Consider the following 26,048-nt stretch of genomic DNA (forward strand, 5'->3'; position numbering starts at 1 on the left):
CAAATCTGGTGTATTTCTTCTAGAGCCATCAGGCTGCATTTGCCTCAAGAACAGGACCAAATAGCTACTGGAACTGTGAGCAGATGGAAATACTCTTGGTCCAGGTCAGCATAAATATATAATCAGCATACAAAATAGCCCTCTTACTTTTGGGTCCTATCTCCCACTTATTTACATACACCATTAATTTATATATCTGTCATAAGTTTATCTAAAATCATGAGATTCTGTTTAAGTTTATCTAAAATCATGAGATTCTGTTTAACTCTCTGATGCAATTTTTAAACTTGCATTGAAAATTTTATCGTAAAAGTACTAATTGAAGCTTCCTCTCTTTTCACACACTTGTTCCTCCCTGCTCAGCAACATCTTTGGAATAATTTCTAATTCTGTTGCTGAAATTAAAATTAACATTCATATCATATTTTGTAAGACTTAGGGATTTGAGCTGGTGTGTGCACACTGGTGAATATTAGTGTAAATGTACATTTTGCCAGACATCAAATATGGGGTTCTTAAAAACTGCTGAACTCATCCATCTTCAATGAGTTTCAGAACCAAACCTCACTTATACATTATGCAAGTATGAAATAGGAGAGGAAGAGAAACTCTGGCATTTTTATTTCTTGTTCTTTTGCATATTTGTGGTGCTGTACACACTATCTAGAAGGAGTCCACTCTTTAAAAGATGACAGTTATGATTAGGAAGATTTTGATAGTCATCAAACTTCCTCACTTCAAGTTAATTTCTTGGTAACTTAGAATGATGGAAGTCTCCAACTTCATTAACTTTAATGTGAGCAAGTAATTTTTTTTCAGTTTCCCTCAAATTTGTGATAGGATGTGAATGGGAACATGTTTTTACAATTGATTACTTATACACTTGAAGGTAAATGCATCCAAACAGAGTTGTTCCACAGTCCTTCACAATGACAACAATATGTGTAGAATTTCTACCCATAGAGAACCTTCAGCACTTAGATTAATGCTTATTTATAGTTAATTTCTAAGATGGATATCTGAACTGCAGCATCAGAAATTCCTCACTTCCATTCAATGTAATTCCTTTAAAGATCAGGTAACACAGATTACTCAGAGAAACTCTGTTTGATGGGAGGTGAGATTTTGCCCAAGTTACAAAGCTTACCAATAGCATGGCACACTTGCTAATGAAGCAGACCTACAAGAATGTGTGTGTCCCCCCAACTGTTTGAAAACCCTTCACAAAGCCTCCATTTTTTCAGCATTCTGTTCTTCCAGATGTTCAAACCTGGGTTAATTTCTTAGGAAGCTGAGGTGCTCTGTTTTATAACATCTGTCACACACTATCATAGTGAAAAAGAGAAGGGAAACACACTATGAGACTAACATCAAACTGTTACATGGTCATTAAGAATCTCATATTTTTCCATCATATAGATCTCTACCTGTACACAAAAATCCATCCTATAACTGTCTCATTTAAAGCTGCTTTTAACAACAGCACAGGGTGCAATGACAGTACCAGCTATGCAGGCCTCATGCCATGAAGCTGATAGGGAACTCAATCCACCTATGGTAAGTAAGAATTTTTTTCATTTTCGTTTGTTCAGTCTTTCAGAACAGTGGATAACACCTAAATCTGAAGTTTTGACCCAAACAAAAGCTTCCTTATGGCCTTGAGCTTTGTTAGTTTCCTTTTAGGTTAAGGTGGTACAAACTTTCAAGCAACCCCTAAGACTGAAATTTTTTGTATAACTTGAGTGGATCAAACCTGTGACCCTGACTGTGCACAGCTTAGACTCCAGCAATGACTCTGAGGGAAGTTTTCCCTGGAAGAAGGATTTCCCCCTCCAGCCAAGCCATTGGCACAGACACTGGAAGGCAAAGTGCTTCAGGCTGTGTGACTGCACTGAAGTGCCTCCTCTGAGACACCTGGACATGGCACAGAGCCTTTGGTTCCACTTCCCCAGCAGCTCCTTGTGTGACAGGATATTTCCTTAGGAATGTTTGTTGGTATTTACACAGTGAGTTCAGACAGTGACTGGCCATAGCTCCCATTAAACTGTAATTGTTCAAGTGACAGTTCAGATCCCCTGCCTGATACACTGCCATTGAGAGAGACAGAAAGAATTCCCATTAAGGGTTGGTTTAGGCAGGATATCCAAGGCTTCTAGCTGCACAAAAGATGGAACCAGCATAGGTAGTACTACCCGGTGCTAATATTTCCCCCTTTTGACATGATCCCCAAAAGATCATAAGTGAAGAAGAAAGTGACAATAAACGTGCTTTGCACAATTTTAAGGAAAAGAGCTTTGGTCTGATTCCAGATATCGTCAGCAGGATGAACACAAAGGACAACATTTAGTTATAGATTAATAATCCAAGTACAAATAGTTCTGAACAAATAGAAAAAACATAAACCCACAATATTAAGCAAACCACAGGACAAAGATCACTCAATTCTCAGAGCTATATTATTTTTAAGTGGGGAAACAAACCATACAGAAGTCATTGAACTCTGTGATGTCAATATCAGGGTGAACCAGCCTGAATGAAACGTGACACAAAGAGTTATGAAATGTAAAATCCAAGTAAAGCATGTGGAGTTTACATGAACAGCAGTGAACTCACTGAACCAGAAAACTGACATTTTTTTCAAAAGTTCTCAAACGTCTTTAAGTTGGAAAGTGTAATGCAAAGTTATACATCAAATAATCAAGTGAATTTCACAGAAAAGCAAATTAACTATAACATTCTTATATATTATGTTCTTATATATTCTTCTATCATATGTTAATTCCACTAGAATCAACTTGAATTATATAATCCTCTGCTTGCAAGACTTTACCTAAAATAAGTAATTAATCATCCACTTTTCTACCAGTAAATGAAGAAAGCAAGAGACAGAAGTATTTCTTTCACCAGGAAAACAGCAACACTCTTCTCTGGAGAGACACAATTTGAACTGTTGCATGAACTCCCACTCACCTTACACAGTCTGGTCTTGCATTATGTTTTTCAACTGGTTGTCCTGTAGCTCATGTATCATCACCACCAAAGAATTATTCTAAGAAAAGTTAAATGTGGTATAGTCCAGAACTAACATGTAGAACCTGCACCCTCACTCTTCATTAGAGAACTACAGATAAACATGAGTTGACAGTTGAATTTTGCCATGAATTTCGCATTAATACTTGGACAATAATTCTGTTATATCACTATTCTAGGGCATAAACAATTTTCTGTCACCCAGTGATAACAGCAGAATGGTCATCTGTCTATCATTGTAATAAAACCATTTTGTCAGAAAAGGTTGTTCGATACAATGAATGCTAGGCTATCAAATTAGCCATTATCTATCCACCACAGGCAATCTTCAGACCGTGTTTCTCCTCTAAAAATTAAAAGACACAACATTGTAGATCTCAGGTCACTGGCACATGAAAACATTCCCATTATATCAGGTTTTTCATAAATAATGCTTCCTGCAAATGTACCTGCTCACACTCCAATATGGATCTTTACAAAATAATCCTTATGGTGTGAGCAGAAAAACCCCGGCACATTAACACTGATAAACTTATAACATAGAGGCAAATACTTGTGTGCTCTGGATTTAAACACAGATACTTTCCTTAGTGTTGCAGTTTACTTCAGATCTTTCCTAAGATCTGTTACCTAGTAATATTTTATGTAGGTGAAGTGTCACAGAAATGGCTATACCCCTAGTGAAATATAAACTGAAACTTGCACAATTGAGCATTTTCTTTTGACAAAGAAACCTGGTCACATTACTAGCTGCTTTTCTTTATGAACATATTTCATTTTGCCCTATAAATACATTGAAAATGAACTGAAAAATTTTGCATTTAAATTTTTAGTTTATCTGCATAAGTCAACATTTATGATAAAACAGTAGAGAAAAGATAATTTTTCATGCTTTGAATTACCACAATTTATACATGAAGATTTTCTGAACAGTCTGAGGTCTGATAATGCTTGTCATAACTGGAGCTTTCCCATGTATTCTCAGCTTCAATTCTCAGTATTTGGCTAAATTTATAGTACTGGGTAAGATACAAAGCAGCTCTCTTTTATTTTCTAAACAGATGATTTCTTCCAATTCTTAATGAGATATGAATCAAACTTTGATCTTCAAGGTGAATCATTCATTAATCATAAACAAAACATGATTAAATCAGGGACACATCAGCACATACTGTAAAAATAAAAGCTTGCACAAGCCTTTTATTTAATATTAACTTCATTATGTTTTTATGTGAATTCTTGGAAGTTGGTTATCCCAGCTTAAAGTTAATATTTCCTTAGGAAAAAAACTGTATCATGTGATTATTCTTCATGTAGTTAGGTGGCTTTATACATGTTAATGGTTAAACTACTTCAGAAATGACATTAAACCAGAGAGGAGTGCAGAGAGTTTCCAGTGATTCTGCTGTGTCTTTCAGTTACTCTGACATATAATATAGACATAATAGGAAGAATGAAGAAAAGACATTCAGAGAATCATATGCTGCTCTATGGACCTACACATGATAGAGAAGGAAAAAAGAGAAGTATTTGCGGTTCTCTCAGGATGATGTGTTATCCAGTCTAGTTCCTGCTAGTAATTCTGTAAATAAATCATCTTTCTTTTTTACTGTTTAATCTATTTTTAATAAATTTACCAATCTATTGAAAAAATATTCAAGCTGCAACTATTCATGAGAGAGGAAAAGGAGTTCTACCTTTGATAGTTATCACCATTTTCACTCATAACTGGTAGGGTTTTTGCAGAGGGAAGAAAAAAAATAAAGGAATTCATCAGTAAAGTAAAAGTTTTTATTCTGAGAACAGTACCTATTGATAGTACCTTTCTCCTTTATACCTATTTATATCCATTTTAAATTTAATAAGCCTCAAGTTCTCACACTTGGAGGATTTCCCTCCCACCAGAACAAGCATAAGGTCTAGTAAAGAATATGGCAGCTTTGAGAAGAGTTCCCTCATCTACCTGGGAAAACAACAGCTGAAATGTGAATGCCTTAGCAGGAAAACTTCAGCTGACAGAAGCCAGCATCCACCCCCAGGAATGCACCGAAGTACAAATGGAATATAGGAATTTCTTTCTTTTTCTTTATTCTCTGAAGGAGCTGTAGTTTAAAAAGTTTGGAGGGCACATACAGAAAACCACAGCACCTGTATCTCTGTGAGCACTTGACCTTTCAGGAAACCCTAACAGTCATAGCTACTAATGAAACATAGCTCATTGATTTTTTTTTTTCCCTGCAAGAATATGTATGTTATGTATAACACACACGCAACAGTAGGTCTTCACCTGCTATCAATAGGCCATGCATGCAATAAAGAGCCATGGGTTGTGTCTAACTCTGACAGAGACATTGCATCTGTAAGATCTTCAGAGGCTGCAGGAGATGCTGTCGGGCTCAGGAGAAACAAAACACCAGCCTGAGGAACCACCCGAGACCCCCAGCACCACAGACTCCTGTTTCAGGAGAGGCATAGAGGGAAATAGAAAAGGATGGAATAAATGGGAAAAGCTTCAAGAGGCTGGATAATAAAAGTCAGTATAACCAGGTAATTGCTCACTGCTTTATCACCCAGGTATTGCACACCAAGGGTCATGCAGTGGGTAGTTATGTTGTGAGGTGACATCCAGCAGTCACAAAACCCTCCTCAGCAAGGAAGCTCCCAGATTCAACAAAACCAGTGGGAATACTCAGCTCTGTAAGCAGGAAGGCAGGTTTTTAAGGAAACATCCTGGCTAATCATGTAGGAAACAGCCAAACTGAAAATCCAAACCAAGAAAGCAGTCTGCACCCACAGGAAAGTTTGGTGCCAGGTGACCACAACAGAGTTGAGACAATCATGTATTTACTTTCAAGGGTCTCTAAGTGCTGCTCCAGTGAAACACATGGATGACCTGGAATGGGGAAAACCCCCAAAACCTCAAAAGACAGTGCCACTTTGTGTCACGAAATTCATGTCCAAGTTTTCTACATTTACCTGAAGAAGTGATCCGAGTCCTGGAGGGTGCTGCAGTGCCTTTCCCCTGTCTTATCCCTCAACCTCCACCCATTAATAATGATCTACGTAATCCACGTGCCATGTGATATAGTCATCAAAAAGTGATGTACCTGCACATAATACATACAAAACAATATGAGAAGATATTTTTAAGAAGAAGAGAGAACCTTAAACATTAATAAGTAGCAAATCTGTGAAATCAAAGCATTTTCCTCCTTTTTTTATAATAGCCTTTCATTCTTTTTATGATTTGTCTTTGAAAGCTCTTAAGCTCTTCCTGTGGATGACAGTTGATATTGTTCTTCCATCCTGCTGCAGACAGCACAAGGGAGGGAGGGAAAAGAAAAAAAACCCTATTGTACAGCTTTTCGTCTCTGAAACATGATTTTTATAATTAATATATACAACTGAGAAGAGAAAGGTACGTTATAATGAAGTGCAATTAAGAGGTGTTTGTTCCTGTCCCGCACATAAGATGACTATAATTTCCTTGGCTGTTTAGAAGTCAACCATTATCATTACATTTCACACATCTTTTCTACTTTTTTTTTTTTCCACTTCTGATTTTGTTTATTTTTAATTAAAACCTCCAAATAAACATATATACAGAAAAGCTGATATTCAAGCAACATCATCTTTTAATTATATTGTGCAGTGATCATTAAACCTAGTGCTTATACTAACCTTTTTGGATTTAATTTCATAGGCACGAATGAATCTGTCAATTTTGCATTAGACTTAAATTCATGCAAGGGAGAATAAAATGTGCATTTACTCAGCCTATATTGCATGTAACCACAGATGTATTATTAGAGGAGTAATTTAAAGCTATTCTTTTGGCATTTTTGTATTACATTCCCCAAATCCATATCACAGCATAGTTTTCTACTTTAAATTTTGTATTAATATTATTTCCATTGCTGCAGTGACTACCCTTTCAAGTCTCACATCCACCCACACAAAGAAGCAATCACTGCCTGGGAGACCTTAGAGAGTGAAGATATTAAAGGGACAAACCATGAAGAACAATACAAATTCTCACTGATGTGATGGTGACATTTTTGCTAGCCTTAAATGCAGCTCCCTTGAGAAGGTTCCTTTCCATTTATGTCCTGGCTGAAGTTGGGACTAGTCCAGCTGAAGCCACAGTAGATCAAAGCTGGGAGTCTTGGCTGCCCTAAGCCAGCAAAGAGCCCTGTAATGACTGGGGAAGTTCAGACTGACAGCTGAGTCTGTGTTTTGAGCAGAACTGCCATTAAATAAATGCTTTCTTCCCAGTTTAGATTTGTAAAACCTTTATGAAGTGAGTGCAGAAGGAGCTACAAAGGACTGGTTGCTGACAGACAAACAGATGCAGACAGACTAACTAAAAACTCAGGTCTGATTAAAGCCCATAGAAACACATGGAAAGATTAACACTGAGCACAGTGGGCTCCTGCACAGAGGCACTTTACCTCAATAGGAAGTAGATGCTACCTTATCTTCAATAAGAAAATAATTTTTCTGTTTAGGTACTTCTGTTGCTGAAAATATTCTTTGACACTAAAATTACTTGATTTTTTTTCCCCTCCAGTTTTGCTCATGTGCTACTATTTCTGCTGAAAATTTTGATAGACGTAATTGTATTTCTCTATGTGCACTTGTGCCAATTGAGCTAAATAACTCAATTGTTCTTGCAATGAGTATGAACTGATTTACCAGAGCAAATATTTTCTTTCAATTGTTTTTGTATGTTTTTGTTTCTACAGAATACTTCCTGAGAAAAACAGTTCAGCTTTACTTGAAACAGACTACTTCCACTCTATGTAAGACATGGTTGTGGTTGCTACTGCTGTTGTTTGCTTTTTTTTGTGGCTAAAGTTCTAAAAATATCTGAAGAGATAAATGTATTACATTTTCCATATTGGAAAAACAAATATCATCCTTTTACTGCTTTAGTTTGCTGGCTAATCATCATGTTTTTGCATTTTCCCACTCTTAATATACTGTTCCAACAAGTGATCAGCCTTGTTTGACATGGAGTTCATATAATTTAGGAGATGGATTCCTATTCATTACATTATTCAGAAAAAAATATCCACATTATTGTCCATTTGCTGTCTATATTAAGTGCACTGACTTACAGTTGATATTTTCCTGACTTTAATACTACTTTCTTCAAATATAATCTAAATTGATGGGAAGGCATTTTAAATAGTCTGAAATATTTCTTGAAACTATGCAATAGAAAAATACACTATCAGGTTAACATTATCTGCCACTGATATATTATTTTGTATTGTTTCCCCTCTATCTTCTGTTTTATATTAGAAGTCATAAAAAACTTGTATTGCAAAAAGCCAACAATTCAATCAACTCTATTCCAGCAGTTAAAAAAAACTTCTGTTTGCCAAAGCACGGAGCATATCCCAGCTGCTCTCTGGTAAGATGTGTTAGAGTGACCATACAGATTTCTCACTTGCTTGATGAAAGACAGACTTGGTGGTATTTTTACTTTACTCACTGATTAGAAGCAAGGAGCCAGCCAGAGCCACATCTTTCAACAGCTACAGAAGATTAAAAGTTATATTTTAAATGTGAGAATACAACATCGGTTGAAAAAGTTTCCAGCCTTGCTAATTTTATCCTTTGAGCTGCATAAAAATAGTAAAAATTAGAAAAAAAACTTCCTATCTTGATCTCCTTTCTAGACTTCCCAACTTTCTTATTAGTTCTTCCTTCCACCTCCTTTTCCACTTTATTGGGAATCATCTATAAAGCATCTAGAAGTTGTTGAAAGGAAAAAAGCTGAAGCTGCATGAGCTAACCAGCATCTGCCAAGTGAAGCTGCATACAGCCTGTACACAAAACTTCAATTACCAGCTCTGCTGAGTTCAAAGGGGTTATTTCTGGGAATAAATATTCTGGTTTTCTAGCATGGACACAACCTGATCTAAATGGAGCAGTGAAAGTGGCTATTCTCCTCCTCTCTTGCCCTTTTTGGTAAAATCTCTTTGAACATTTATGTGCTACCAGATTATTTCCCTACTTCTCACCAAATCCTACTGACTTTTATGACAGTATGGTTTAGAACTCCATTATACTGGTAATCAGCCTTATAACATCTTACCACTTGTGCTGTAATGACAGAGAATACTGAGAATTCAACTTTTCAGGAGGATGAGCAGGGTAAGTCATACAATTCCAATGAACTCCATAGCTTGAAGTGTTCCACTGCTATAAGTCATACAGGGAGGGATTTCACAGCACATCTCCACTCTTCCTCCTCCCAAGGTAGTCTTTAAATTCAGGCACAAGCCACAGCTCAAGTTTGCTTTGCTCAGAAAGGCTCTAAATGCTCCCTGTAGCACAGCAGGAGGCTGCTTCAAGGCAGCTGAGATTGGTGGGTGGATAGAGAAGGCATGAGACCACAATTACAGCCCATTCCAGTGATATGTCTGGAGCTGCAGTGACTCCAGACAAGGAAGTTGAAGTGTATGGGAGCTGATATCTCTTCAAGACAGACCTAAAAATACCTGTCAGGGCTGCAGATTTGAAGCAATTACCAGGAGCAGTTCAGAGTTTTCCTGCTGGGAGCCAAAGATGCTGCAGAATCATTTACAACAGGCTGTGTTGAGTATCTGGTAATGAGAGAAGTGAAGCATAAATGTTTCTGAAGTGCACTGGAGGGAATTCATCAGCACCAAGACAAGGTCTGGAAGTCTGGAACAGGATTTAGAAGTGGACAAGGTCTGACCCACTCAGGATATCCAACATGTAATCTCAAAGTAGATAAACTCTGCCATTTCCATGAGGCCAAGAAAAGTCTCTTAAATTCACATACCAGCCTCCTGGGAAGAGAAAAAGCATAGTCATGTCCTAGTCACCATGAAAGGAACTTGCTTTTTGGCCCTGGGAGTTATTTGGACTCTTCTGAAACTAAGCATCATTGAGATTAGCTCAACAAATCAAGACAAACAGCAAGTTTATTAAATGCACACCACTCATTTCTGATTTTGGCTAAAGCACTAGATATAAAATTAATCTGGTGTATAGAACAACTGAGTCAAAGCAACAATCTAAACAACTACTGAGTGCCTGAAACTGCTTCCCACTCCAATTTTTTTTTCTAGTGGAAATGTCAAGCACAAGACCTTGCACAAAACATGAGAGAAAGATTTCTTGAGAAATCATCTTTGGCTAAGCTCAAATTAAAAACTCAGTCCTTTCCCTGAATTGAGAGGGACTCTGATTTCTACTAGGAAAAAGAGTAAACCAGTGTTTGCTGACCCACCAGGGTATGAGAATCATCACATAGTCCTGGAAACAGAAACAAAATCCCATTTGACTTGCCATATTTACTTCTTGATCAAAATATGAAACATGTTAAACCCCAGAAATGACATCTCACAACAGATATTATTATTATGTAAATATGATGGGCACACAGGAATGCATGGACATGTCGTGTAATGGGCAGGAGTTTATTAGCTCAACCCTGAAAGACATCACTGAAATATTGATTTAAGCAGTATTTGAACTACCCCGATGTTTAGAGACAATTCTGTATGATTCCTAAATAATAACAACAAAAAATCCTTTCAAATTTCTCTTTGCATTGAGGCTCAATATAGATCTAACTATTCAACAAAATGTATCCATGTCTCCCACATGTTGCCTTTATTTTCTGGCTTTTCTATGAGCTACCTTAGAATAAAACCATGCAGGAACTCAGAGATTAATACACAGAGGGAGATGCATTTCACACAAATGTCTGTCTCCCAACACACTTCTACACCAATCAAATGTCTCTGGAGGCCAATAAAATAATCCCTGAGTTCAGTGCTCATGTGGACACAACTTGCTTTTGCAGTTAGTTAATTTGAAGTTACTTCTGGCAAATCCTCACCCCAAACTTCCTCTGTTGCTGTGTTACTAACACCTGCTGTACCACAGCACCTGTCAGGCTTCAAAACCTGAGCTGTTCAATAAGCTTCGCAACCTTCCTGTGTGGAGGAAGTACCAATTTATTATCTCCCTCTGAAGAGGAAGAAAATGTTTACACCGTGGAAAAGCTGGATGCAATGTTTTTCTTTGAAGTCTGCAGCCCAGACCTGTGACTTTGGTATTTGTGGTTTGAAAAATTTGTAACTTAACTATTTTTACCATCTGTTTATTTACACTGGAAGCTTTTCAGAGCTCATTAGGAGCACATCACTCATCGTAGGCTCTCATTTACTCTGAAAATTAGGTGCTTTTTATTTATTTATAAAAGCTTTATTGCTGAGTTGCTTCCACTGTTTTCTCCTAATTTGTGCATTCTTTTAATCTCTACATGAAGAATTATAAGTCTGAAATGTTTCATTTTTTATTCAGTAATCTGGAATGCATACAAGTACTGCACTCATTGAAGCAAATGAGGAAGTTTTTCATTTCAGTGACAGAATATCACTTGGATATATTTTGAGCAATAATGTCCTCACAACTTGGTTGCACCACTACTGTAAAGATTTCTGTAAACACATTTGCCTATCCCTGTACTCTCCAATTTTACATTTCAGGAGAAATATCACAGCTTTTGTGTTAGGTGAATTATGAAGAATATGAAATTATGGAATAACTGGTTAAATTGAAATAAGCTTTTTTTTTTTTTTATTAACCTCAGTGAAGGTAAGATTTCTTGATGGCAGGGAGAAAACTGGTGAAAGCTTATAGTTGTCCAGAATCTGACCCTAATTATGGGAATATCGTAATTTTAGTGGTTGGGTTTATACAGTGAAATTTCCACTGGCCCCTAAAGATGGGGATAGTAGAAACTTAATTCTCTGCAAATCCTTTTATCAGCAGCAAGAAAAACATTAAGAATTAGTCAGAATTAAGACAGATACAGACACCAGAAAAATACAAGTACAGATGTTGATGTCAGCTTTGACAGCTACACTGCTGACTGGCATATGCATGTTGACAGCTGAAGATGAAGGGCTAAAGTAGGAGGAGAAAAATATTCCAATTCAATTTAATTGATGCAAATGACTAAGACATAAGTAAACCATAACATGAGCTATGAAACAGGAACACCAGATGCATGCAAATTTAAGTACTTTGTGAATTTTTATATTAAATATATACAGTAAGTGATCAAAGTCATCCTCTCTAACCGTAGGTATATTTTTTAAATCATTCTAAGGAAAAATACTGCATTTACCATGATGAAAATGAAAGAACTAAGACAGTTCATACACTGAAACAGTTAATTACACACTGGATCATTTCAGTAAATGCTGATAGCCCAAAAACTCCGTAGCCTAGAAATTAGCTGGGAAATACACTCAAGGATCACTATTTTGCTATACTTCAGGGAGCAACATACATTTCCTAGATTTATCCCTCTGCTCCCCATTATCCCTTGTTCATAAAATATTCCCGGTTCAATATTTTATGAACAGAAATGTAAAAGACAGATTTCTGTTTCTCCTGAACATTAGTTTCTCTTAATTTGATTTGCCCTGTGCTTCTTGGTGCACTCTTCTGGCTAACGAAAGTGCTTGGAGATCTTGCAAACTTGAAAGTGCTTGGAGGACTTTGGCAAAAATATTAAACTTTCTGGAATGTTTTCCTGAAATCACTGCCAAACTTGTTCAGCAGTTACCATATTAGTGACTATAAGTGAGTATATAATTTAATAATGGATCTACATTGAAGCCTATTCAAAATAACATCTTTATACATTGAGCTTATCAAAGTAAATAAAGATCAAGCTTAACAAAACATTAATTCTATTCCACTCTCAAATCAAACTACAATTTCAAGTAAATTTTGAATTCTTTTAGCTGCAGCTGTCATGCTTGACACTTAAAAAAAAAAAAAGAAAAATAAAACCACAGAAGAAAAGTTTAGTATTTTTGTCAATATTTTTTACTATCCAGGTTAAAAAATTTTCTTCTCTAACAAACTATACAAAAAGAAACCAAAATAAAAATATCTGTTTGGAACAAAATTAAATATCTTTAGAGCATTTTAACTGCTTATAAAAAGTAAAGGCCTCTTCAGTTTGCAAATATAGGGATAAATACAGGAAGAGAGGGAGGGAGGCAGTTTCAGCATTTTGATATTTCAACGTGTCTTTTTTACTTGAGTATGTTCATCAAATTTAACCTGAAACCATCATTACATATAGGTGCCAAGAATCAAAGTGCTCAATTAATTGGTATTTATCAGGAAAAAAAAAAAAAATACAAACAGAAGTCATCCAAATATCTGCTGTAAATTTAAGTACCCCGAGAGTAATACCTGTTGGATTGTGTGTTTTAAGATTCATCATGGAAGAGCAAAAATGATATTTGAAATAAACTACATTTGCTTTTCTCCCCCTCATCCACAGAATCATCCTCAAACCAACTGTTCTGGAGTGGATATGTTACATAGCACAGGAAAAGCCCCTGGAACACACAGTTCACAGCACAGGCTTTCCTTGTGTCCCTTCTGATCCTGATCCTGGGCAGCTCCCACACAGAGAGTGCCCATGAGGAGTGGATAGTCCGGGCCACAGCTGCTGACCACCCTCAGCTCCCCTCCCCGCGGGGTCCTGCAGCTGAAGCTGCTCCCCAACAGTCTCTTCCCAAAGTTCCCTCCCACGGCAAGCTTGGACCATGCACATCACCCTTAGAAATACAGGGCAGAGGGCTCTGAGTTAACTGACTCCAGCCATGGGACAGTTTGCCTAGACCACAGCCCACACTCTTGAGAACTCCATGATAAAGTAAATTGCCAGCCAGATTGAACAGCCCCAATTGGACATGAGATCTCTACTTCAAGGTGGAGTCAAGTGAGCCCTAAACCTTGCAAAACCACTGCAGGAATAACACTCCTGCATTGTGCTCAGTATTTCTCCATTGATCATCAGAGGACTCTGAGCTGCAAGCTGGTTATGCAAAGAGCCCACTTAAATCAGACTCCAATATCCCAAAATCAGTGAACAGGAAAACTAAGGAATATTATAAATTAAATTTTTAAAATACTGGACACACACACTTGCACACAAAAGGTCAACCAGGCAAGTAAATACCATTAGTTAGGGGGAAGTCTCTTTCATGGGTGATCCTATTTTGAAGGCTCAGTTTTCATGAATGAAACATATTATTTCTGTCCTCAAATCTGTGTACAATTTACTATGAAATGTTGATTCATAATTCTTCTCAAGCTTTTAATGCAGGAATTATATGTATATTTTAAGATAACGATACAGGCCACTTCATAAACACTGTCTTTGATGCAAAAGATCAGACAACTGTTACTGGCTTTTATTAGTGGAGGAGGAAAGTGAGGCTTGGCGTCAGCAGACAGACTATTGTATGTACAATATCTGTGACTTAAGTTTACTCCAAGTTGGCTCCTTTGTAAATTCCCCAGGCTCTATGAAATCTAGAGTTGGGGCTGATAAAAACACTGAAAAATAAAAAGGCATCCAAAAAAGCATTTTATAAATGCAGCATATTTTATAAAAAGCAATTTCAAATCTGCTCCAGGTAGACACATAAAATCTTATGAATAAGTTCAAAGCATGGTTAGAAAACTTTTATGCACTGCCCTTAAAATAAAAAAGAATGCATATGCATGTTTGGAGAATCTTTGATATAGGTATGTGTGTGCACACAACTGAGTCTGAATTAAATAGTTTCCTTGGTATGAATATGTAAACGTCAGGTTTTGCTAAATAAATAACTTTTATTTTTTGCTCTGACAAACAGATGCTGCAGCAGCAGATACCCCAACTCTCTACTTGATTCATGGTGCTGTTCACTTTCTGGGAGGTTCCATCTCTAATAAGCCAATATAGAGAACTGCCCCAGTGGACCCACTCCTCTGTCCCAAGGGACCCAACTGCCTGGGCAGGGCTGTAGGGGGTGGAAGTCAGGGGAAAGGCCATGACTGTGGGAGATCTGAATCACTGGGCCCCCCAGAAAACAACTGTTCATGACATCTTTCCATATTAAATGTGAAGGTGAGTTCTCGTCGTGGAATCTCAGAGAAGCAGCTGTGAAATGTCGCTGTTGTTTCTTCTCCATGAAACCCTCATGCCTCTGGAGGCACACAAGGATTAATCACGAGCTGTTAATAACAACCAATGTATTTTTTATATAATATATCTTTAATTATTCCAGTACTACTTATGTCATTTAAACAGATTAGCATTAGCTGATGAAAAAGTACTTCCTTTTATCCTGCTCACCATCTATCAAGAGCAGAGACCACTTAGCAATCCTGCTAATTTCCTTGTTTAGAGGGAGGGAGGGGAAGGAGGTGTTAACATGCTAACTTACTCTTTCAGAACCAGATTCTGTGTATTCCAATTTTTTTTAAATCACTGTTATTACAAACTTTATATTATTGGCTTAATGCACTTAGAACAATATTTAATTTAATGCGCTACGAAATAATTTTTTCAGCATCAGTTTTAAGGTATGCTGCCACTAAAATATGGAATCAAAATCAGGATACTGTGATTGAGCCACATAACAGTGAAAGTAGAATGTGAGGCAAGGGCTCTTCTCCTAAATCCTAACTTTGCAATCCACATAGGAGATCCATGCAGTGGCTAAAGGAATCAGTTTCCAGGAGCTCATCTAAATGAGTGTCATTCTGGTACCCACCACTCCATTACCAGCTCTAAGGGAAGTACTGGGGTTTTTCCTGTAAAACCTGTGGGTACAGAATTGAATTTCATATAGAAAAAAGGCAAAGTTTACAAATAATCACCTTTAGAATGAATTACAGGTTTATTATAAGGTATACCAGAAAGAGCCCAGCCTTAGATAAATAGATATTTCAACTGTTCCGTGAAAAATATTTGAACACTTAACAAGAGTGGAATTTTGGTTAAGATACCTGACCAAAAAGGAGGAAAACTGCATTCTCGTCTATGCTTTGTGCTAGAGCTCATAAATAATATTCTATAAATCTTGGATTCAAACCATAAATTCATGAGTCTTTCTAGCAAGAAGCAGTGGCTTAGGCACTTGCTACGCAATTCAGTGCTTCTCTTATTGCTGTTTCTGATATTCACCTGGCAAACTGAATTTGGGTTAAAAATAATGAGGCAAAGATGAACACTTGAAAGACATCTCTGTTTCAAGTACCAAATTTGATAAAATATCCACCTTTGAGTATGGCATTAACCCAAATATTTTTCTTACTCTGGGTTTATCATCTGCCCTCCTACAGCCTGGAACAGGATGCAGAATGAAGAGTGACTCGAAAATATACATTTGGAAAGGCATAAAGTAATTTTCTGAGTAAAACAATCCCTGACAGTAACATACAGAACATTTAAAGAGACAGATGAGCAGATAAAGCGAGGTATTATGGGCCAGTGTAATTTCATCAATCACAATTGGAACATGGCACCCTTTGGAACAGCTCTGGCACGTGGGAGCCTCTTGGAACAGCAGCAAAGGGGAAGATGAGGAATCATTCATCAGTGCTCCTGACCTCCAGAGAAAAGCAAAAATATCAGAGGCTGGGAAGTAGCTGTTTAGCATCCCCTTATTTACCCACTTCATTTAGTAAATGTATTAAATTAAACTGCAGATGTTCTGCTGTCAGCACAGCAGGGTAGAGGCAGAGTATTAGCAGGCTCTTTCCTGATAGAAACATTTTATGTACTGTAAATAAACAAACACCATTTTGTTAATTAGTAAATGAATTATTTTTCAAAAATGCTCCACTGGGCTCTTTATAGCCCAAGCTACTGTAGTTCCTATTTTTACCAGAGACCTTGCAGAAGAAGAGGGAAAATGTTCAAGCTCTTGGAAATTGTAGCTCCTGAACAACTAATTATCACTATTCCAATCATGTTTTAAGCTAAATATTTTATTAGTACTTCTAAAATCAAAATCACAGTAACTAGACTGATTAGGAAACCAGACTGAAAGGAAAATAACTTAAGAAAAAGTATCGGCAATATCAAGTTCATATAAATAATTTTATTTTTAAAAATACCTTTGTTATTAATGATCAGCGGGAGATTTCCTAATAAATTTAAACACAAAGACTCATATGAACCATCCATGTACTCTTATAAGGAATCACAATGAAAGACTTATGGAAAGAAAGTCCATTTATAGTTGAGAGAAAAAGAAAAACACACAGAAAACCAACCCCAAAGTAAACCTTATATCTGATAGTTACATTGCATTGCATCATTGTGCTCATTTATTCCAACTTGCTGGCTCAGTAAAGTTTTTAATAGACAGATGGCTAATTTTATCATTTCAACCCAATTTCTTACTGGACCAACTCCAGAGATCCAGTGTTAGTGTAATGCCATGGATAAAGGTCAACAGAATAAGAGGAGAACATATGCTAATGTCAGCATTTCACGTAGTCTTCTTTAACAGAATATACAGTGCTAAGCTGAGGGATTTGCACTGGCTCAACACTAACACCATATGGGTGGCCTGTTGAAAAGTAATGATGGCCTAAGCATAGAATCTTAATCAGGTACTGATGGCCAATGAATCAAATAGCACCACACAAGTAATCACTAAGTGATTAAAAAATTACAGAAGATGTATTGCTGAAATTACTCTGCTAACTAGAGAAGTGATTTTGTCTTAGCTAAAGCCTGTCACATCATTACCTCTTAATCTTAACCCCAATCTTTTTTATCCTCATACAAATCTTTCACAAATAAAAGGCACTCAATTTTTGGTTGTTATGAACATTTATGCGCATAAGGAAAATGCACTTCCAATTTAGTAAGTCTACATTATTGATTTTAAGAATTTATGAAAGGTGCACATCAAGGGCTCTATTTCCTCTCTGTTAACTGTCAGTAAGCAATAGGAAAACTTTTTGCAAATTTCATAGACAAGCCTTTATTTATTTTCAACATTTCTTTTTTTGAGTTGATGGGATTACTTGGTTTTATTAGGAAAGCAAGGCTTGGCTCTGTAGTCTGTGTCTAATAATTGTACCACACATTACTGCTGCACACGTTAAAAAGCTGCTCACTACACATGGCAGGCCCCACTTCACAGAGATCTGTGCTATGTGGAGGCAGGAGGGTACCTGCACATCCTTCATTTTCTTTAGGAAAAAAATGTTCCCTGCTTAAGATAGCGTAGAATATAACTGGGACTTATCAGAGGCAAGGCCATGATTAGATAGATTTAATTTCCCAACTAAATAAATAAACAAATAAATAATCTCTTAGTTGAAGAACTGCAGACAGTTTCCTCAAAGGAGGAGCTACAGAAATGCCTGAGAAGTTGTAGCATTACACCTATAAACCCAGTTTCAAAGATGAGTTCACTTTCTCACCCCATCTTCAATTCCACAATGTATCTCACAGGGAGCAGTTCGTGCCACAGCTAAAGCAATCTGTGTAATCTAATCTCAAAAGGGGCAGCCTCTTCCCCTTCCCTTTCCCTCTTGTCACACAGGTATTTTCATTTTTTTCCTCCTCCATTTGGTTCAGCAGAACACAGAAAATTTTCTGATATTGCTAATTTTTCCTATTGCTGATAGGAAAAATAGAATACCTTAAAATCGGATCAGCAAGAGGAGGTTTACATCGAAATTAAATGAAGGGAAGGAGGGAAAGGCTTTCTAGAACTACCTCCTTCACTCTCACATTAGTATAGATGTTTTGTGAAGAAAGACACTGAAACTTATCAGCCTCAATCTGCAAAGGGATGAGGTGATTTCAGTTTGGAGCACACTGGATCACAGATGTTTGGTTTGTGTACAGTTGATTTACATGCATTTGACTGGGGGAATGGGGGGCTGGGGGGGACAAGATGTACAGAAAAGATCTCAGACCAGAATGCTTTTTTCTTTTTTGCTGTAATTTTTAAAAATAAAAATAAGCAGTTGCACTTGAAAGAAATAGTTTCAAATAACTGACCTTGATACTCTAAGTTCTGAAGTAGTGGGCACAATGCTAACGGATATGAACACAAGATATTTTTGTAAATAGAGGTTTTGCATTAAAGTTGTATCCTTCTTTTCATGGGACACAGTTTACACTAAGAAACACTTCACCATGCAGATGGGCTACCCTCACAAAGGGAGAAAAGAGATTTTAGAAGTGTTTCAAAACCTCTTTTATGAAAACTTGATCAATTCTAAACCCAAGTAGTCTCTGCAAAGAACTTTGTTCCCTAAATTTCACTTCCTGAAAATGACTACCAACCCTTTCAGGCGTGCCCACAGGAATTTATTCAAAACAAAACGAGTAAGTGGAACAAAGCCTAAGATTCTATCTATAGAAAGCAGCCTTCAATAATGCCAGAAAATACCCTCAGAACACAACTTTTGTAAATAAATGCTTCTATCATACTACTTTGAAGAGTTTACTTAAATATCCATGAAGTATTGTATTTTATTTTTACCCAATAAGTACTGAAAGCAGATTCCCTTATAGTGGAATAGCTGTCTGATTTATATTTAAAATTAACCTGGGAAAATGAGAAACTCATACTCTAGAATAAAACTTCTGCATAAAGCTAAGAATCAATACAAACAGAAAACTGTTTTCAAGAGATAAAAGTGATTTACAACAGAAAAATCTCAAGGTAACTCAAAGATTATTTGAAACTAGTCAAAGAATGAAATCCTTACAAGCTTTTTAATATACAAACCTGAATAACTATAGTCTTTATTTTTGCTGCTAATATGAAATGTTCTCACTAAATTTAAATATTGTGAAAAAACACTCAGACTAAAAACAAAACACAGCTTAAAGAAATGTCAGACATGTACAAAATTACTGTGAAAGAGGAAAAAGAAGAAAGAAAACCCCCCAGAAATTAGGCCAGTTTTTAGGCTACGAGCCAACTGTTTGCTCTACTTTGCTTTATTTATTAGTTCTTAAGGTATTTAAAACTTCGGCATTAAAACTGGAGAATGATTTGCAAATGAATGCAGTTGCAGTTGTGAAAATATAACTCACAGCTGAATGTGGGTTATTCAGACAAATGGCTGCTTTGTTAGAGGAGGGGAAGTGAAGTTCTGTGTTAATTTATTACAAACTGCAGCATTTCAACCCTGATGTCCAGGCAACAATGTTTTTTATTTCAAGTAATTTATAAGTACTTCCCATAGCACTTAACAGTGATGTCTTTGGCTGTTTCACCATGGTACTAGAGTGTATATGTATTTACTGTGGGAATTTGTTTTTAATAAAACTGTTGTAAGGCATTTTTATTCCTTCTCTTTGTTACATTAGAAACATTCTCTGCATAAGTAATGTATTTTTACCGACTTGAAAGGCAGCAGATTATGGCCAGCACTGTTTTTGGTTGTGTAAAATGATGACAGGCTAAGTGATTTCTCAACCAAAGCAAGTTGTTTCACTTGTCATGATTTAATTCCCCTTCTAGCACTTTAATCCTGGTGATGGTGCATAACTTCTGCAAGGTCCCAGTGTTGGTGGAATCATGTCAGTGCCCAGATAAGATCTGGTCAATATGAAAATGAGAAATCAGAAAAAGAGGTGCAATGTCTGACTTACCAAAAATAACTGTGGCGTCTTTGAAGAAGTGATGACAAACCTGTCGACAGCTAAAATTGCTTCAGCAGTTCACCTTTATGATAAGAAAATAAAGAAATAAATTTAAAGGTAATCTTCATTTAGCTTCAGTTTAGCTGAATATTCAACCAATGGACATTGCTACATGTCCTAAAAAAAGAGACATCAGAAATGTCTTCATTCATTTAGGTGATGTCCTGGAAACTAGTCCTGGAATATGTTTATCCTCATACTCTGATACCATTTGTTTCAAACGGTTAAATTGTTGCAGCTCTTATGGCAAACACAATCATTTTAATGTAACTTAGTTTTGAATGTCATGCTCCAGAGGCTTTTGTGGAATTACTACAGCAGCAGAAAAAAATTACAGGCCAAATACATCCTCATTTAAATCCCTTAACACTGGTTAGTGTGTGTAAATATGTGACATTTGGCTTCTTCTCTTCCTAGACTATGTTGTTTTAACAGGAAGAATATTTATAAATAATATCATAATAAAGCTTCTGTTTTACACTTATAAAGTAAAAAAGTTGATAGATATTGAAATATATTAAAATATTGCAGGTAAAAAGTTTGTTTCCTTGGACAAATTTAAAACTGTCAACTTTGTGAGCCTCTGCTCTAAGGTCCAGACTCCTGCTTAAACACAGAGGGTGAGATTCATGGCAGTGTTAACCATTTTTTAGTTTTCTTTTAACCTTTTAGAAAAACCCTCAAACCAAAAAGATTGCTGAAGTGAAAGCCTCAATTCCTCAGTTAGCAGACTCATGCCTGGAATTTTATTGGCCAAGTCCTAACATTCAGCCCACTGTCAGCTACTTTATATCTACCACAAGCCACTTTGACGTTATTTATCAGAAACATTCTTGAGCAATCCTTGCGTAAAAATTTTGAACAAAGTTTCTCATTTTTGGTAAAAAAAAAAATAATGTTTAATAATTTTGTTTCGTGTAATTGCTTTATCCTCTTCAAAGCAGACAGAGGAAAAAAATTAATAAAAATTCCCATACAAATGCTCTTAAGATGTTATGCAGGGAAATAGAAAATTTCAACTCAGAATATAAGTGCATATTTGGCATTGTTTTAGAATAATTTCCATAAAGCTGAGCAAACACCTGAAAGTTCTCTCACCAGTGGAAAGTTGAGGCTGTCACATTTTCTGTAATCTTAGTGCTTTTCAGTAAAAGGAGATGGAGTTTTTGTTTTGGCTCAGCAGTTTATCTCAAAACTGATGGTGGTTTTTTTTTTTTTTTTTTTTTTTTTTTTTTTTTTTTTTTTTTTTTTTTGTTTGTTTTTTTTTTTTCTCCTGTACAATGCCAAGTATATTTATATTCTACCTCTGAATTATTCTAATATATTATGTGTGACCAGACCATAAACCCTGGCAGTAGGGTTTCATATTTAAAATGGCAAATCAGACTTCCCTGCTTCCAGCCTGAGTATCCATCCCCACAAACATCACACAGAGACTGTGGGGAAGAAAACCCTGCAGAGCCAGAAACCCATCCATGTTTCCCCTGGATGCAACTGAGTTACCACTCTTTGTGCATGGAGTGCCAAGGGAGAAGCATAAAATCCATGGAGCAAAGTTAAAACAGCAGCCAGCAAATTTCTGTGCATTTGTGGGGCTGGTTCCCAGTACTACACCAGGAGCTAGAAGGACTCTGAGAGATGCTTTAGAGATAATTAGTTTTTTATCTATAGAGCTGGAGAAATTGGAACACAAAATACCAGCTTGTGATTATTCCTAAATGTTATCAGCTCTCTAGCTGAAGCTGAAGAGAATGGATATCCCTTACAATGCAATATTTCCTCTGAAAATTTCTATACATTGAAGTGGGTTACAAAGGAAATACCCCAACAACTTCTAAAACATGTCAAAATCATATGAATTTCAGTAACAGCGAAGGGAGTTTATTAAATTTGTGCATATCCACTGGAGTTCTTCAAAACTTGAAACCTTTGGGCTATATCAGAACTTAGAGAGACCCAAAAAGAGGCATTTGGATGATGATAGAACTCATGAAGGAAGCACTCCTCCTTAACAGCAGGGCTCAGTGGGGGACAAGGCATCTGTTTCATGAAAAATTAAGACTTCGAATTATGCTGCTTTTCAATGAGAAACAAAACTAATACCTGCTGTCATTTACCATGAAAAAAATTGTCAGAAAGTACGACATCTCACTGGCTCAACAGCTTGGTGATCAGAGGTATTCATCAAAATTTTAGAAACACCACATCCTAAATGAAAAACCAAACCAAACAACCCCAATCCCAACATGATGATTTTCCACACCATCAGTGTGCCCTCTCCACTTTTCTAGATGGTTCCTAAAATGCATAAACAATTTCTCTGGAAAAACTTGAGCTGTTTGAAGAGGTACCTGGCATTTATTCAACTTTATGCTTCTTTCCTCTCATTCTTGGATTTTTGTTTGCCTGCTATTAGTATTTTTGCAAAAGGAAAGGTTCCTACAGATAATTCTTCCTGACAGTCCCTAAGAATTGTGTTCAATAAATATTTTAGGAGCACAGATACTGAATAAGCTTTAAAGGGGTAAAGAATAGTGTTTAAATAACCATCCTTCAGCCATTGTCACATCTCCAACCTCTTTGTGGAACCATTTTCTGGTTTTTAAGCCTGTGCATGCTTTGAATTTTTTTTAGAAGTGGGTAAAGAAGACAGATAAAACCAGGGAAGAGAAAATAATCTACTTGTAGAGTGCGCTTCTGGCAGATAAATAAGCTTATGTTAAGTTACATCTTATACTCCACTTAGGTTGCTTCAAGACAGTCTAGACAGACCCACAGGAAATTATCCAAAAAAACTCTGAGGCATGCTAAGTAGGGCAAACACAGTGTGGGATACACCCGCATTAAAGCTGTCTCTGCATACTTCAGCTGCCTTGCATGCATGCATGCAGATACAATTTTAAATACTACCAGAGTTTTTGTTCTCCTTGTTGTGCAATGCAGTTTTTATTGCCACAACCTTTGTAACATCCTGGGGAAGGTTCCAGGAGCTATGAAATAGGCTGTAACATCAGAAAGTCTTCATCTGTCTTTTGGGATCTCCAGTGTTCAGGTATGTGATCGTCCAGATTATTTCCAGACATTTCATCACACCATGCTCATTGGAAGGTGGTTTTTTTTTTTTTTTTTTTTTTTTGGTTTTTTTTTTTTTTTTTTTTTTTTTTTTTTTTTTTTTTTTTTTTGTTAATCTGCATAATTAGATTGTCAGTTTTTGTCTCTAGAGAGCACCAAAAATACCTGATACCTTATTCTACTCCCAAGGCACAACTCATAACTGCAGGGATCACGACCACCAAACTGCAGACTCACACTAAACTGCTTAGATGCATCCCCTGGGGGAAAAAAAAAATTGAAGGTAGAAAGGGTCCATTCCATGACATTGAGGCACAAGTAAAACATGAATTTGCAAGACAGTGCTTTTCTTCCTTCGTGTCATAGCTGACAGGTCTCAAGATTGAGAAGTTCAGGACTAGAATCGTGAGAAGCTGTATTTTTAACTCCCCCACTGTATAAATTGGACATGAGAAGGACACCATTTTGAAGGAATTTGGAGTTCTCAATTTTGAACGTGCATTTAAATCACTGGGATTAAAGGAGACCCCTCAGAGACTCCATGAACAAACCAGCAGGATTCCTATTTGAAGACAAATAGAGCTCATTCTTGTTCTAATAAGCATGCTCACAATAACAGGGTGCTGCATTAAAATTGTTACAGATAAATCACAATAGATTTTGAATTAATCAATAGAGTTTGAATTAATCAGGATGAACAACTAAATTTCAAAACACTAAGACTTCAAGATCAGAACACTCATTTATAGAGCCAAAAAGTTCTATAAGTACAAGCAAGAGCAGAAACACGTACACTTTAGTCTGTATTTGCAGTGCAGATGACAGTCAAACAACACTAGACAGAGTGGGAAGAATGAGGACGGAATGGCCATTTCCTCTTCCAAGACATCTGATGGCTTCCCCTTGACATGGTCACTGATATTTTTAAAGCCTGGAAATATAAGAACTCTGCATTTTTTACTATATCTCCAAGGCAATTGTAGCTGTACCTCCAATAGATTGTAAATGTCTCTATTCTTCCTTATTTTACAGTTAGATACATTCTAGTAAGCCAAAAGAATTACAAGCCTTCTGCAACAGACATGGAGAGGCATTGACACCAAAGTTTTGCTCTTTCTTCCTGTGTGTGTTTCTGTAGTCTCATACTGAGTTAAAAAAAAAAAAAAAAAATCTGGTTTCCACAACAACTTATTTCTACCTATTTATTCTGAACATACAGTAATGGTAGACTGACATTTCAGAGACTTGACAGATACAACCATACAGAGGCAAATGACAGAAATAAAGCTCTTTTCTGCCTCGCTGCTGGGGAAGCCATTTTGACATTATCTCTAAGCTACAACTGAAAAGTAGGATCTTTTAGACATTTAAATATCCCACATTAGCTTAATCAGCAACACACAAAGCTGTGTTTTGACTCCTGCATCTTCACCTGGTTTGGTCTCCAACACCCACCACTCCAGGAACTGTGACAGAGACGTTATTTGCACATTCTCCTCAGAACCAATTACATGTACTGCAAACTTTCTGCTCTGCTCTGTGTTGTACATCCGTTGCTTTAACACCATTTAAAAGCCAACAAACGTACATACACAGATTTCTGTGGTCAGGACATCTGCACTTTCTCAACTGTTTCTAAAGCAGAAAAAAAATGCCTATTAGTTTAAAATTTGAAGAAAAATTGCCCACAGGAGGAATGGGCATTAGCCATGCTTCACTTCCCTCCTTTTTGTTGACATATGAAGCACTTTTTTTTCTCTTTCTTTCTTTCCAATTCACAGTGAGTCTAAAGAGGTGAATCAGTGCACAGAGAAAAAGAGAGAAAGAGAGGAAAAAAGAAAAAAATCCCACAACCCTCTTTTTCCAGGGTGGGTATGAAATATGAAGGCCCAACAATTGTCTGAGCTCAGTGCATTGGAATAACATTGGTTAAATTATGGATAGTTTTGAATAGTGTCACTTTTTTTTTCTCTGCAGATGGTTGTTCACACAAGGAGTCTGGCCTGCATAATTGTATCACTAATAAGCAGTAAGGCAATTAGTTGTGTAAGTGTGCTATAATCATTCTAACAGAAGAGATGACGAAGAGACAAAAAAAGGAGGGGGGACAAAAAATGTCTTTTCTCAATTCATCAACTGACAGCCATAATTAGATATATATAATTGAAAATTCCACAGTAGGGGGGCCAGCTTATACAAATGAATTTTCTTTGCTTCTCTTATGCATTTTTTCCTTTTGCCTGAACATTCCCCCCAAGAAAAAGGCAGAAAATTTGTCATTCCAAGGGAGCGTATACTGTATGAACCACAGGCTGCTCATTCAGAGCAATGATGTCAGAATAACATCTTTCCCCCCCACTAAGAAATAGACAGCTTTGAACTGAGCCTTTATTAGCTGTTTTCA

General features: G+C 36.7%; 3 long non-coding RNA genes across 13 annotated transcripts in view; 1 reads left to right on the forward strand and 2 right to left on the reverse strand.

Annotated features, from left to right (window-relative positions):
* LOC310914069 overlaps nt 1-4,009 on the reverse strand; it is a 53,147-nt gene extending 49,138 nt beyond the window's left edge. For both annotated transcript variants that reach the window (XR_014590958.1, XR_014590959.1), the window contains exon 1: nt 2,971-4,009. This is a non-coding gene — a long non-coding RNA (uncharacterized lncRNA). The remainder of the gene's footprint in view (nt 1-2,970) is intronic.
* Nucleotides 1-20,475, forward strand: LOC310914066. Of its 10 annotated transcripts, none has more exons than XR_014590947.1 (6): nt 1-104; nt 1,484-1,557; nt 7,776-7,832; nt 8,338-8,449; nt 14,754-15,007; nt 20,391-20,475. It is a non-coding gene; the product is annotated as an uncharacterized lncRNA (long non-coding RNA). The 10 variants fall into 10 exon arrangements; XR_014590950.1 differs by lacking the exon at nt 20,391-20,475 and adding an exon at nt 16,228-20,375; XR_014590951.1 differs by lacking the exon at nt 20,391-20,475 and adding an exon at nt 18,450-20,369.
* LOC310914068 overlaps nt 5,605-26,048 on the reverse strand; it is a 25,352-nt gene continuing 4,908 nt past the window's right edge. The window contains exons 2-3 of the long non-coding RNA XR_014590957.1: nt 20,522-20,594; nt 5,605-6,137 (exon numbers count right to left, since the gene is read on the reverse strand). This is a non-coding gene — a long non-coding RNA (uncharacterized lncRNA). The remainder of the gene's footprint in view (nt 6,138-20,521; nt 20,595-26,048) is intronic.

The sequence above is a fragment of the Zosterops lateralis genome, assembly GCF_965231275.1.
Source record: "Zosterops lateralis genome assembly, chromosome: 12".
In the NCBI taxonomy this organism is placed as follows: Eukaryota; Metazoa; Chordata; class Aves; order Passeriformes; family Zosteropidae; genus Zosterops; species Zosterops lateralis.